General features: G+C 44.1%; 1 protein-coding gene across 7 annotated transcripts in view; it reads right to left on the reverse strand.

Annotated features, from left to right (window-relative positions):
- The window catches only part of LOC137427365 (uncharacterized), a 351,150-nt gene that overhangs the window by 308,645 nt on the left and 26,947 nt on the right, over positions 1 to 15,558 (reverse strand). The window lies entirely within an intron of this gene.

The following is a 15,558-nucleotide window of genomic DNA, read 5'->3' on the forward strand; positions in this document are numbered from 1 at the left end:
TGCCAAAATCAACACTCTCTGCTCAGCTTCACTCTTTCATTCCTCTTTTTTCCCGCCTCTGGAACAAACTCCCTCACTCTCTTCAATCCCACTCCTCCCTCCAGGTCTTTAAAACAGCTGTTCACCACCATCTCTTATCTTCCCCCATTCAAAACCTTGATCTTTTCTACCCCCGTTAATTCAACCCAGATCCACTTTTTTGAAATACCGACTGCTTTCCTGGAAGTCCTAGCAGTGTCCCTGTGTTTTTTTTTTTTACCTCTCCCACCTGAGACTGGGCGAGCGTGTGAGGGACTGGGTGAGCGTGCGAGAGGCTGGGCGAGCATGCGAGAGGCTGGGCGAGCGTGCGAGAGACTGGGCGAGCGTGCGAGAGACTGGGCGAGCGTGCGAGAGACTGGGCGAGCGTGCGAGAGACTGGGCGAGCGTGCGAGAGACTGGGCGAGCGTGCGAGAGACTGGGCGAGCGTGCGAGAGAATGGGCGAGCGTGCGAGAGAATGGGCGAGCGTGCGAGAGAATGGGCGAGCGTGCGAGAGACTGGGCGAGCGTGCGAGAGACTGGGCGAGCGTGCGAGGGAATGGGCGCGCGTGCGAGAGACTGGGCGAGCGTGTGAGCGTACGAAAGACTGGGCGAGCGTGCGAGCGTACGAGAGACTGGGTGAGCGTGCGAGAGACTGGGCGAGCGTGCGAGAGACTGGGCGAGCGTGCGAGAGACTGGGCGAGCGTGCGAGAGACTGGGCGAGCGTGCGAGAGACTGGGCGAGCGTGCGAGAGACTGGGCGAGCATGCGAGAGACTGGGCGAGCGTGCGAGAGACTGGGCGAGCGTGCGAGAGACTGGGCGTGCGTGCGAGAGACTGGGCGTGCGTGCGAGAGACTGGGCGAGCGTGTGAGCGTATGATAGACTGGGCGAGCGTGCGATAGACTGGGCGAGCGTGCGATAGACTGGGCGAGCGTGCGATAGACTGGGCGAGCGTGCGATAGACTGGGCGAGCGTGCGATAGACTGGGCGAGCGTGCGATAGACTGGGCGAGCGTGCGATAGACTGGGCGAGCGTGCGATAGACTGGGCGAGCGTGCGATAGACTGGGCGAGCGTGCGATAGACTGGGCGAGCGTGCGATAGACTGGGCGAGCGTGCGATAGACTGGGCGAGCGTGCGATAGACTGGGCGAGCGTGCGATAGACTGGGCGAGCGTGCGATAGACTGGGCGAGCGTGCGATAGACTGGGCGAGCGTGCGATAGACTGGGCGAGCGTGCGATAGACTGGGCGAGCGTGCGATAGACTGGGCGAGCGTGCGATAGACTGGGCGAGCGTGCGATAGACTGGGCGAGCGTGCGATAGACTGGGCGAGCGTGCGATAGACTGGGCGAGCGTGCGATAGACTGGGCGAGCGTGCGATAGACTGGGCGAGCGTGCGATAGACTGGGCGAGCGTGCGATAGACTGGGCGAGCGTGCGATAGACTGGGCGAGCGTGCGATAGACTGGGCGAGCGTGCGATAGACTGGGCGAGCGTGCGATAGACTGGGCGAGCGTGCGATAGACTGGGCGAGCGTGCGATAGACTGGGCGAGCGTGCGATAGACTGGGCGAGCGTGCGATAGACTGGGCGAGCGTGCGATAGACTGGGCGAGCGTGCGATAGACTGGGCGAGCGTGCGATAGACTGGGCGAGCGTGCGATAGACTGGGCGAGCGTGCGATAGACTGGGCGAGCGTGCGATAGACTGGGCGAGCGTGCGATAGACTGGGCGAGCGTGCGATAGACTGGGCGAGCGTGCGATAGACTGGGCGAGCGTGCGATAGACTGGGCGAGCGTGCGATAGACTGGGCGAGCGTGCGATAGACTGGGCGAGCGTGCGATAGACTGGGCGAGCGTGCGATAGACTGGGCGAGCGTGCGATAGACTGGGCGAGCGTGCGATAGACTGGGCGAGCGTGCGATAGACTGGGCGAGCGTGCGAGAGACTGGGCGAGTGTGTGAGCGTACGAGAGACTGGGTGAGTGTGCGAGCATACGAGAGACTGGGCGAGCGTGCGAGCATACGAGAGACTGGGCGAGCGTGCGAGCATACGAGAGACTGGGCGAGCGTGCGAGCATACGAGAGACTGGGCGAGCGTGCGAGAATACGAGAGACTGGGCGAGCGTGCGAGCATACAAGAGACTGGGCGAGCGCGCGAGCATACGAGAGACTGGGCGAGCGTGCGAGCATACGAGAGACTGGGCGACTGTGCGAGCATACGAGAGACTGGGCGAGCGCACGAGACTGGGTGAGCTTGCGAGAGACTGGGTAAGCTTGCGAGAGACTGGGCGAGGGTCTTTTGGTTCTCATGGGTGTCTTCGGGGTCTTTTGGGTCTTCTGGGTCCTTCCAAGTCTTCAGGGTATTTTGGTTCTCTTGCATCTTTAAGGGTCTTCAGGGTTGTTGAGGGTCACTGTCTGCAGTGGACAAGATGATGGAGGAGAGGTTCACGAAGTTCGCCAAATCCTCAGGTTTATCTGAAAAGCACGAGTATGACGTGCCCAGTTTTACTATAATATTCAGAGTTACATGCAGCCAAATGTTGTGAATAAATGATCATCTTCTGTCCCATTTCCAGGCAGTCTCCTAGGGCCTCTTCCAGATGTTTGGGGCATACCAGCATTGGTACCGCACCACATCTACCCATGCCCAGTACTTCGAGAAGCTCTTGGAAATGTGTGACATGGTGAATTATCCCGAATGCCACAAGGCCGGCAACCACAGGGACCTGGAGAAGGCCAACATCAAGAAGAGCAACGAGGCAGTGCAGCGAACCGAGGCTGCAATCCGGAGGTTCAAGAATCCCTTCAAAATCCCAGTCCCAGAGGACCCAGCAAAGGACAGACTCTACACACTGCATTCTGATGCACCTGTTCCGCTTGCAGTTGAGGTTGTCGTGATGCGTGCGGATGCACTGGGCGAGCAGGAGAAGTTGGACTTCATCAAGCATAGGCTCAAGAACGGTGAGAAGAGCGTCTTCGATCCAATCACCCGCCAGAATCTACTGACCATGGAGCATGCCAGCAAGAAAGTCATTCTCACCACGTCACAGGGAAAGGTGAATTACTTCATACACAATGATTAATCAACTGCACTATTACTAGCTTGCATTTGTGTGATGTGATGCGATGTGATGTGATGTTTGATATGTTTTCATTATTGTGTTGCAGCTCATCCAGTACCAGGAGCAGAGTAACCTGGCCTTCACACTGCTGGTCAAGTCGCAGCTGCTTGATGAACCGCTCAACCTGGACAGGCTCATATGATACTGCCTCTCACCTGTCCCTCACTGCCTTGGTACCCCTGATGGCTTCTTTGCCAAGACAAACAAGGCGACCATGATGCATAATGTCTTGGATGATATAACAGAAGAGGTACCCTACCCCAAGGACACCTTCTTCATCCAAGATGGAAATGCGCTGTTCCACGCCCTGACCAGCTTGCCCCCGACGTTTTGTGACAGCGGCCTCCAGATCCTAGACCATATGGTGGCCAAGAAGAACTTCATCTTCTCCACTGACTCCTACCAGGCTGACTCAATCAAGGCGCAGGAGAGGCTCAGACGTGGCTTTGGTGAGAAGTTCCTCGTGGAGGGTCCTGCCACGCAGAAGCCCAAGGACTTCAAGCTTTTCCTGGCCAACGGGATGAACAAGGTGCAGTTCTGCCAGCTGCTGCTGAAGGTCGGCGGAAGCAGTAAGGCTGCGGCATGGTAGGTGAAGTGTCAAACAGCTGCTCTCATTGTGGAGGGGAAGGCTCATCAGCTAGTCTCATCAAATGGAGAGGTAAGATATGTCTTATCTACTACCTTAGTACCACGAGGTCCTTTGATATTAAACTTTTGCTGACATATATCGAGTGCTCTTCTTTATTTCAGGTCGAGGTGACGGAGATACACTCTCTGCAATCAGACCAGGAGGAGACCAACACCCGCATTGCCATCTATCTCCACTACGCTGAGAAGCTCGGCTTCAAGTCAGTGGTCGTGCGTACGCCCGACTCAGCCATCTTTTTCATCCTCCTGCTCCCTGCACACGAGCTCGCCCTCACTGTCTACCTTGACACTGGCACAGGCAAACACCGACAGCTCATCAACATTAGCGAGCTGGCAGTTGAACTGGGCAAGGATTGGTGTTCCACCCTCCTTGGCTTCTATGTGTTCTTGGGGGAGGACTGTACCAGCGCCTTCAAGGGCAAGGGGAAGGGGAAGGTGGCGCCACTGAAGAAGCTCCAGAAGAACCCCAAGTTCCACAAGGCTTTCAGGTAAATTACACTTGCATATCAACAATTACATATTGACATGAAAGTGTTGTTTCAAATTAATTGTCGTCGTGGTCGTATCTCATGTACTATGTTATAGGCAGCTCGGTGTGGCGTGGAAGGTGGTCCCAGAGGTGCAGGAGCAGTTGGAGGTCTTCACCTGCGCCATGTATGGTCAAGCTCGTGAGAGTTCTGTGAACGTGGTGAGAAGCAAGCTGCTCAAGAAAATGGTGGGAAAGGACCACATGCTCAACTCCAAGTCAAAGGTTGACGTGGTTCGCCTGCCTCCCTGCCAGGACTCGCTCGTCCCTCATGTACAGAGAGTCAACCACCATATGGCCTGCTACAGGCATGCTGCTGAGCCTATCTTCGAGCAACCCAAACCGTATGACGAGGGTCAATAGTGGCTGAAGACAGAGGAGGCGGTGCTGGAGCCTGTGTGGTCAATTGGCCCTATTTTGCCCCCATCACTCCTTCACCTGTTGGACACTGATGACGCTGAAAATGATGAGGGCCAGCAAGAGTGTGAAGATGCTGAGCCGTATCCAGAGGAGGCTATGGAGGTGGATGATGATGATCTTCTCATGGATGCTGAGGATGACTCTGAGACTTTGCTACAATGTCACTTATAATAGATAATAAATATAAAATAATAAATATAAAAGGGTTCAATTGTCTTTCTATGATGTCTGGTTCAGGAGTTATTATAGTCACAAATTTTCATCACATGCACGGAGGTCAATGTGCTGAGTGTCCCTAATTGACACTTCCTATGACCTTGGAGATGACCTTAACCCCATGACATTGACCTGAAATTGTCTTGTTAGTTGGGATAATAAGAAAAGTTTTTTAAAGCAATAAGTAAGCTTCTGTCACCATATCTATGGGAGCTGGATAAAAAATAATGCATGTCGGAAAATAAAAATGAAGCGATTTCTTAACAAAATAACCTTGACCTTCGCCTGAATCATGTGACCTTGACCTCCAATTGTTTTGAACACTTCGGAAATCGATTCAGCACCTAAGAAAACCATAATATTGACACCAAGATCATCAAAATTGGCTTATTAGTTACTGACATATGACACTAAGCATTTTAATGAGTCCGGATAGAAGCCATCTTGGAAATATGCTAATTCGGACCCCGTGGGACATTTTTTCCCACTGGAAACATCAAAATTATTTAAGTGGATGTCCTAGGGGTGCTAAAAATCTTTTTAGAATTTAGTTTTAAGAGGGGTGCATGGGAACCTATATCTCCTGCCAAACTAAATACTCTGTCTCTCTCGGTCTGGTTTTTGTTATCAGTCGGTCGCTTTTGTGCTGGCTCTTCTGGCTCGGTGCGCTGGTACTGAGAGAGAGCGGTATGGAACTTTTGCGATCGTGAGGAGGAGGTGTTAGTGGCGGTTTGTGGGGCTCTTGGCACTTTGGACTGAGTGGGGACCGAAAGAGGACTGCCCGCACGAGTTACCTCACACACGTGGGGCTGTGGAGAGCGACTCAGCACCATTGATAGGCATTTCCCACGTGAGCGGCTTTGGGCCACTTTGTACTGTCGACTTCATTCAACAATCTCGTTGAGCAAGCTGAGTACCGGCCGACCAGAGAAAATAATTTATTTTCTTTTATCATTCCCCTGTTGTGTATTTGTGTCTGAATGGAGACGTCTCGAAGTAGGATTTATTTTACCTCAACATTCATTTTATTGCTGGGCTTTATTTCATTAAATTCATTATTGTGGCATTTATTTGATTTGTTGTGTGTTGTAAGGGTTAGTGGCTTCCGAATAAACCCGTGTGGCTTCCGTCTGAGGTAAGCACTTTGGTCCTCTCACTCGCACGCGATGGACCAACCACCAGTTTCAGCTACGCGCCTCGGAATTAAGGACCGTTACGGCTATTCGTCATCCAGCGGTGTTAACCGCCGGGCTAACAGGACAACATTGAGATTTCTTACTCGTACAAGCATTTGAGAACACTTTGTCAAACAGGCTTTTCTGAAGGATTTGAATGCGCCGAATCCATTTCCGGAATATGACAAGCTGAATTTGGCCTTCGTTCTCCATAACAACCAGAAAACAAACATGGCCAACATAAAGATGAAAATCAAAGTTTTCTTCATAAATAGCTAGTATTTTAAGAAATATCGAACTGTAAGAACTCAGGTGAACAAATGTTTTGATTTTTAAAAAACATCAAAGCAATATAATAGTTAATATTTAGTCACTATAGTTAGATATAATGCAAAAATATGACCTAAAGAACATCTAAATGCGACACCCTGCACGCAATGGATCCTGTTGCAGGTGCTGTGATCCCTCTAAACTTTGTACCCAACAGATTCATAAATTACACATGACAACTGATATCAATGACTCAAGCCTTGATGGAAAAAACAGCTTCCATGCCACACAGGTGGCTGGCTGGCAAAGAGGTCCAGAAGGTGACATTGGGATGGACACCTCAACATCTTCAAAGAACACTCATCTTGAGGCTCCTGATGTCATGCAGCTCTTGCTGACTGAAGAAAAAGCAGAGCCCACACTGACAAGACACACTCAGAAAGACTGGTACGGCAAGTCAGCAAAATACACCGAGTCATATGTACATGGCATTGTAAAAGACATGGTGTTTCTTGTCAAGTGACACGGAACAAATGAAAGTTGGATGTGCTTCAACCAGAAACATAGTAAAGCGACACCAGAAAAGACGAGCATTGGCTACATGCCCATCGTACAGGCACCAGCCCATCAACTGGACACTCTGAACACAGTAGTACAGCAATGCAGACATGTGGCAAGGCAACTTGGGCAATGCCATGTAGTGCTGACTGTCTGTGAGGCCATGTTATTCAAGCTGATGGAACTCAAAAGGGCAAAGGCAGACGACCAATAATTTATTATTGTCAGAGTTCTGGCTCATTTCGGCAAGATGTCATGCCCCAATGTTTAGATGAATGCTGGGACAGCTAAGAACAGAAAATATATCCCTAACCACGTTGACAATGATGACAACACCCAAATTGATGACTGTGTCCTGAGCAGCATGCCTGTATTTCACTCCCTGAGAGGCACTCACACGACATCGTTCGTGACAGGCCACAGCAAAAAGACCTCCTGGAAAGTCTTCAAGGACAATCACAACTTGCTGAAAAGTCTGGGTGATGGGGAACCCAGTGACCAAGCAACCAATGATGCAGATGCTTTTATCGACAAAGTCTACCATGTTTAAACAACAACTTCTGTGGATAATGCTCGATTGGACCCGTTTGGTCAAGTTCATGTCCCAGAAATCATTCCTCCAACAAGTGACGCTCTGGCATCTCACATACAACGAGCACACTACCAGGCAGCAGTCTGTCAAAAAGCTCATGTACATTGTACAGCCTGTGATGAAATTATGGTTGATAACTGTTGCAGTTCCCGCTTCAACCGGTGACAGCTTATAAAAGGGGCTGAGTTGGCGGGAGAGGGATTGTCTGCATTTGTCTGGCTTCAAGTTGGGAAGAAAGATAATGTGCCTTACATATGACTGGCTTTATATAATGCATTGATGAACGTTGGCTTATAAATTATTACTCTTTTAATGGATGGTGTGGAGTTCGATCGGAATAAAGCTCACGATTTCTGGAGTTTATGTGGACTTGATTTTCATCACATTTTATTCCGATCCGAGTCCTTCACTTGAGGACCATGGACAAGCTCCTACGACTCGAGATGTTCTGTGGGGATTCTCAGGCAACGAATGCCGCCAGCCAATGGAGACATTGGTATAGTTCTCTCCAGAACTACATTTCTGAGGTGCCGGATCTCACCGAGCCGCAAAAGCTCTCAGTGGTGACCTACCATGTGAGTGACATTGCCTATGATTACATCTCTCATTGTGACTCGTATGAGACTGCCGTAAAGGCCCTGAAAGACATCGACATAAAACAAAGAAGCACGTTGTATGGTCGCCACATGATTGCGACTCGACGACAGGATCCGTCAGAGAGTCTCGAACAATACCGACAGGTGTTGAGACAACTCGGCAAGGATTGCCTGATGGAACAGCGAACGGTCGCGGAGTCCACTGATGATCTAATGCGTGACGCATTTGTGGCAGGCATCGCTTCGCCGACCATAAGGTTGAGATTGCTCGAGAAAACTGCTATGTCGCTTCAGGAAGTGTTCGAGCAGGCGCGCGTCTTGCAGCTGGCCCATACTCATGCGGAGGCGTACGGCCGCCCCTACATAACAGCGGGGGTTGTGGCCGATGTTTGCACGGAGCCGGCTCTCACGGCCGAGTGATCTTTCGACGGCTCTGCCGCAGCACCAGGACCAGCTGCCGCACTGCCGGCTGTGGACGAGGAGAGTTTGAGCGCTGTCGCCGCCACTTCTTCTTCTTCAGAGAATGCAAAATGCTATTTCTGTGGCAATAAAAGGCACGCATGGGCTTTGTTCCCCACCAAAGATGCTTTATGTCATAATTGTGGCCGGAAAGGTCACTTTACGAAGGTTTTCCGCACGGCCAAGACAGCGCGCGACCCTCGCAGGAACCAACACCTCACGCTTTTCGTGCTCCGGGGACCCGGGAATATTGCGCAGTCTGCAAAGCGCTGTGCTACCGGTGTGCGTGGAGGGGAAGCCGGCCGATGCGCTGGTGGATACCGGAAGTAGTACAAGCTTCGTCAGTCAAGCTCTGGTGCAATGCCACGGATGGACCGTGGGACAAGTCACACGGCAAATCTACCTGGCATCTTCGGGGCTGTGGGTCCGCGCGAAGGGCTTGTGTACACTTAATCTGGTTGTCAATGATGTGTCGTATCCCGACGTCAAACTCATGATAATGCCTGATCTATGTGCGGACGTGCTGCTCGGACATGATTTTCTGCATAGACATGGGCAGTTAGAAATGCAATTTGGTCAAGGGGAGAATACACTTTCGGTGTGCGGTCTGAACGAAATGGCCATCGAACCACCAGCTATGTTCCCTAGTCTGACAGCCGATTGTAAACCACAAACTGTAAAGTCCCGACAGTATACTCGTGCCGACCTCCATTACATTGCGGATGATACTAAGCGATTGTTACGGGAGGGTATTATAGAGCCGAGTAGGTCTCCATGGAGAGCACAGGTGCTCATAGTGCACACGGACAACCACCGAAAGCGCTTGGTCGTCGATTATTCCCAGACGATCAATCGATTCACGCAGTTATACGCGTATCCCTTACCAAAAATGGACGATTTAGTGAGGGAGGTGGCTAAGTACCAAGTCTTCAGTACTCTGGACTTGAAAAGTGAGATACCTATACGTGCGCCGGACAGGCCATATACGGGGTTCCAGTCTGGACAACGACTATATCAATTCCGTCGCATACCGTTTGGGGTAACGAATGGAGTTCTTTGCTTTTGAACGCACGATCGATGATATTGTGGCTAGACAGCAATTAAAAGACATTTTCGTGTACATGGATAACGTGACTGTTTGCGGACATACCCAGGAGGATTACGATGCTAACTTGAAATGATTATTGGCAGTGGCACAACAGTACAATCTGACCTTCAATGAGGATAACTGTCACTATGCTATTAAGCCAATAGACCTCCTTGGGTACACAGTGATGGGGGCGAGATAAAGCCTGACGCCGAGCGCCAACGGCCTTTGCTCGAGATGGCAGCTCTGTGTGATCGAGCATCCCTGAGGCGTGCCTTCGGGCTATTTACTCATTATAGCCGGTGGGTACAAGGTTACTCAGAGAAAATAAGGCCTTTGGTGGATTGTAAAGCCTTCCCTTCGACGACGGCTGCCAAGGACGCATTTCAACATCGAAAGGAAAATATCGCGGGAGCATGAGTAGTGTAATAATGTTGCTTCTGGGACACCTCCGTTTAACATGGGAAATCCCTATCTAATGTCATTTACCCCCTTGTCTTTTTCAAAAATCATAAACACCTCTATTTCTCCCACCCTCATCTTTATGAACCTTTTGTCTGTAGTACCTATCCTTAATGTTGTTCATTAGACCACTCAAACACTACAAATATTTGTTTTCTCTTATAGACCTATCATCCTTCTTCTACATATCATCTGGCAGATTAATCTTTGACCCATTCACTTCCATATTGACCCTAAACACCTATATTTCTCTCACCCTGTTCTTTACGAACCTTCTAACCTTTTGACATGTTATCCTTATTCATTAGACCACTTAAACACCTGTGATCCTTCTGACCTTATGGACCTTTTAACCTTTTACTCTTAATATCATCTGGTGAATATAACCCACTCAAACAACGACCCTACAAATATTTGTTTATGCGTGGGAAATAATTTAATTCTCCTACAACTCTCTTCACCATCTAATATATTAACAAAAAATATGTTTGAGTTTGGTTCTTTATTAAGATATTTTAACTGAGCTAAGATAAAATGGTAAACCTCCCTCAATGTTCTTGTTTGAGCGCCTCCAGTGCCACATACCATTTTAAAATTAAAGTATATATTTTCCTGACAACCATCAAAGTTTTCCGTCCACTCAAAAATATTTCCATCTTTTTTACCCAATTCACCGGTATTTAAATTAATTCTCTTATTTGTTTTGTGAACTTTTTTACCAGTTGCCTTTTCAATTATACCTATTTGATATTTTTCACATTCATTATGTTTTCCATTTATATACCAAGATTGATTACACCTCCACTCTTTAGTCTGGTTGATACTTGGTTCTATCATTTATATAATAGTAAAAAAGGCGGCGGTAGCCCGTTAAAATCCCCAACCCCCCCTTTTTAACTTATCACTTATATATATCTTATCACTTATATATATCTTATCACTTATATATATCTTATCACTTATATACTTATATAACCATAAGGGAGACTATCAATTCCATTTTCTAAAATAAACCTCTTATCATCAAAAGCCCCCAATGCTTTCTTATTCACCTCTTCTGAATATAATTTATGTTTATAACTTCTTATTCCATTAATCTTTCTAAACTCTTCTTTCTTTGTTGTTAAACAGTTATAATAATCCTTAAAGTTTATTGTTTCTTTAATAACATTTTTCTTTACACCTTTTAACTTCTTATCAGTCTTTTCAACGTTATTCACAATGTATTTATAAGCATAAGCCTTTGACCTCAATCCCACAAATTCACTCATGACATTTCCTCCTAATTCATCCTTGAACTTTCCAATCACCTTTTTATTTTTAGAAGAGAACAACTCACTCTCTGGGCTGTAATTACTCGTGTCATAGATATTAATGTCTCTTTTCATGTCTGAATAAACATCGTTGGTATTAATTTTCAAAATAAAACTATCTGTATCCATATAAAGTAGATTAACATCATTTTGATATTTCTTCCTCAAGTTATTATAAAAGTAATCATACATTAATGACTTTGATAAATCAAGAATTGTTGTCCCAATATAAATAGGTTTGTTCATTTCAATACTCTCTTTAATCAAATGGATCGCACAAAAGTTCTCAGTAAAGACCTCAGCTCGAGTAAAACTCGGTCTATTAATTAATTTTGATGCTTGTTCCCAAGATGTTGATAGTCTGATATTTTGTCTTTTCCTCACATTCTCCATAGTCTTACCAAAGACCGCATTATTCATCAATTTATAAAAGTCTTTCTCAAAATCTGTTTTTGACTCTGTTCTTCTTTGTGTATTAAAATCAATGTACCCCTTTAACCAATGACTTTGATTGAACTTTAGAACCCTATGGATCTTCTCTACTCTTAGACCTTTTGATAAATATTGTCGCAAATTTCTTTGGTGTAGAACATAATTTTTCTTGTTATATAATGTAGTAAGTAATTTTTCTGTTGATTCACCTATATCAAACGATCGTTGATAATCACTCAACCATTCTTTCTTTGGACTTTCTTTCTCACAAGCAAATGGGAGATCTTTGTGTAGGTTATGGAGTTCCTCTGGATATTTTAAATCAATTTCAAAATAATAACCAACTTTTTCTTCATCCAATTCTTTTTGTGTAGAGATACATACATCTTGTAAAACGTTTTTGTAGTCTTTTTCCTTTACCCATCTAAGTTTTCCATAAGGAAGAGCCTGAGACATTGCCCAGCCATACAGGTTGTTTGCGTCATAGTACATCAAGTAAGAACTCTCTTTCGTTGGATCATAATTTGGAAGATATTTGTTATTTGCTTTTGCGTATCTACTCGAGCAGACTTGTGAAATTCCACCTCTTTTTGCCTTTTCAATCATCAAAAGCATATCAACATCGGTTATCAAATCCAAATCTTGTTTTGTCATTTTCAACATCGCACTCCAGGCCAATCCAGGTGCTGTGTAGTAGTGAGCAGGATCCAATCCATATCCAGTGCGACAAACAGATCTAAAGGCTTCAAATACATCGGCCAATAAAAGCACATCAGTTTTGAGATACAAATCGTGATACTCGCCAAGATTCTTGATGTTATATTTTTCCCAAACATTTTGTGCGTGTACATAATCTTTATCAGATATATGACTATTATTTAATTTGTTATAGAAATTTTCTTTTGAAGGAAGTTGTGTTTCATTGAATCTCTCAAATGAGTCCATATAGTCATAGGGGTAAATTCCCTTTTGTGTTAGAAAATCTTTATCTAAAAAATACTCTGAAAGACATGGAAACTCTTTTAGATTTTGAACCAAGTTAACCAATGGACTTGCCATGAATTTAAATGTATCAAGAAATCTGATATGAGTAATAGGAGATGTGTGAATTGTTTTTGTGAATGAAATGTATTTCTGATCCGTGTTTGGAATTGCTGAGATACTTCCAGAAGTCTTTGAGAGTTCCTTGATAAATAGATGTGTATCATAATGAGCGTTGTTATGAAGAAAGACAGGAATGAAAGAGGGGAGTTGATAATTAATATTACAACTTTGATGAGCCGGACCTCTATATTTACCAGTGAGATGACAATGGTCTCTAACCTTTAGACCTTTACCAATTTTCTCCTCACAAATATGACAGACATTGTTTTTTATAAATTCCCTTTTTTCTTTACTTGTTAAGGACATTGGTTTATTGGTTTCTCTCATTATCTTGGTTAATCGAACACAGTCTTTTTCTAGTCGTTTCACAAACTCCTCTGGGGTATTTGAGCCTCTATACATCTCTAACTTGTTATATTTATCACCAACGGATGATTTGATATAATAACAAAAACCACAAGGAGTATGTTTTTGATATTTATTTGTGTATGATTCTTTTGGATCTTGAGAAGCAGTATCAATTTTTTCTAAAATACTTTCAAAATCAGCATATATAACAAATGGATGTTTGATCTTTTTATTTTCATCTTTGAATGTGATCTTTGAGCCTTCTTTAGGCATATTGATTACCGTTGATTTATGTTCGCCACAATAATTTGAATGTTTATCTAATCTTTCTTGTGAATTGAAGAAGTTAAGACAACGCAAACAAATATATATTTTATTTGTTCTCTTACAGACTTGTGGTTTTATTAATTTAGCAATATCTTTGATGTATGTATAATGTGAATTTTCGTCTGAATTAAAATATAGAAGATTAATATGAGTTTGTTTACAATTGTCAGAAAGCTTTAAAACCTGAATGTTGTTTGTTTCTGTTAGACCATAAACATTAACTGATAAATTATTCATCTTTTCAAATTTAGGAATATCATTTAAAGTCATCGGAAACTTTAGATCTTTCGTATTTAATGTATTCTCATATTTTTTATAATGAGATACTCTTTCATCATGAAAATGTGGAGGATGTAAGTGTGCTAAAATAGACCAGAGAAAACATTTATTGTCTTTATTTTTGATATTGATAACTGCTTTTCTATTTTTGATAACACTGGGTAAATCAATGTAAGAAGAAGCTTTTAGAGGATCTGATTTAAGAATATGAATGTCTATGTAAATAATTTTTCCTATATTGAATCCACTTCCTACGATTGAATTATCCACATCTTGCTCTTGTTTAATAAGTTCATCATAGACTCCTGATGTTTTAAAATCTTGATATGAAGATATAAAGTGTGGCTCAGTTCTCATGTATGGTGCATCTATAACTCCTTCATCCTTTGTCATTTCTAATTTTACTCCCATATAAAATTTAAGTGGTTTCATTTCCTTTAGTGTTTTTTCAATCAACGTTTGAACAGCAGGTTTAACTATTTCTACAGCATCAACTATAGACTCTGGTTCAGGAGGTTTGAAGTTAAAGACTCTTATTTTAATATGTCCTTTGAATGCTCCATCAGAGTTTTTAGTTGTGATAAAATTTGATAAATGTAGATTTGTTTTAAGATGTATTTTGAAGCCTTTCTTGAGGATATTTTTATTACATGTAGAACAGTGTTTTGTTTCAGGTGGAAGAGGGGAAAGTTTGTTTAAAATGTTGTATGTATGTTTTGCGGTGAGAATATGTTGTTTATAATATTTTACTTCCTTCTCGCAAGTATCACAATAAACCATATTTATAGCGTGAGAAAACGTGGTGTTTTATATATATCACTGTGCTTAAAATAAAACACTTTTGAGCTTTACAGCTCCGTTTTATATATATCGCTGTGCTTAAACTAAAACACTTTTTCACTCAGAATCATCTAAGTCATAACTATCACATGAATACTCAGAATCATACTCAGAGTCATCAATAAAGCTACTCTCATAACTATCATTTGAGCACAAACTATTAGTATCATAACTATCATCTGTGTTCAATGAAATACTATCATCACCATCGTCCAAGTTCAATGAAATACTATCATCACTATCGTCTGAGTTCAATGAAATAGTAAAATCTTCACTGCTGTATTGACTCATATTTAATTAGCAAGAAAAATATTCCCATCAATATCTATATACTTTCTTTCATTAACAGATTCAATCTCTACAATTTTTATATCAAAAGTTATCTTTAAATAATCTCTAACTATCATAGAACGAAATGACATTTCACCAGAAATATTAACATCATTCATTTTACTTAGATCTACACCCTTTGGATTATTAAAGAAAATACAAATGTCTCCTCTAGAATTATTAATGGTCTTATCATTCTTTTTCAAAGTATCGTGGTCAATCACTTTTTCAAGCTTTGAATAAATTGCCAGGAGTAGAGGAGAAACTTTTGTTAGATTTACTTTAATGGATGTCTTTCCAGGTATAGTTAGAGCTCTTCCTTTAAATGAAATAGAGGGGCTCATGTTATTTTCCATAACTGGTTTTACCCAAAAATTTCCATATTTATCTTTGTTCAATTTAACATCTTTGACATATTTTTCTATATCTTCCACCGAAGTAG

Source organism: Myxine glutinosa, chromosome 5, assembly GCF_964187855.1.
Source record: "Myxine glutinosa chromosome 5, kmMyxGlut1.1, whole genome shotgun sequence".
Lineage (NCBI taxonomy): Eukaryota > Metazoa > Chordata > Myxini > Myxiniformes > Myxinidae > Myxine > Myxine glutinosa.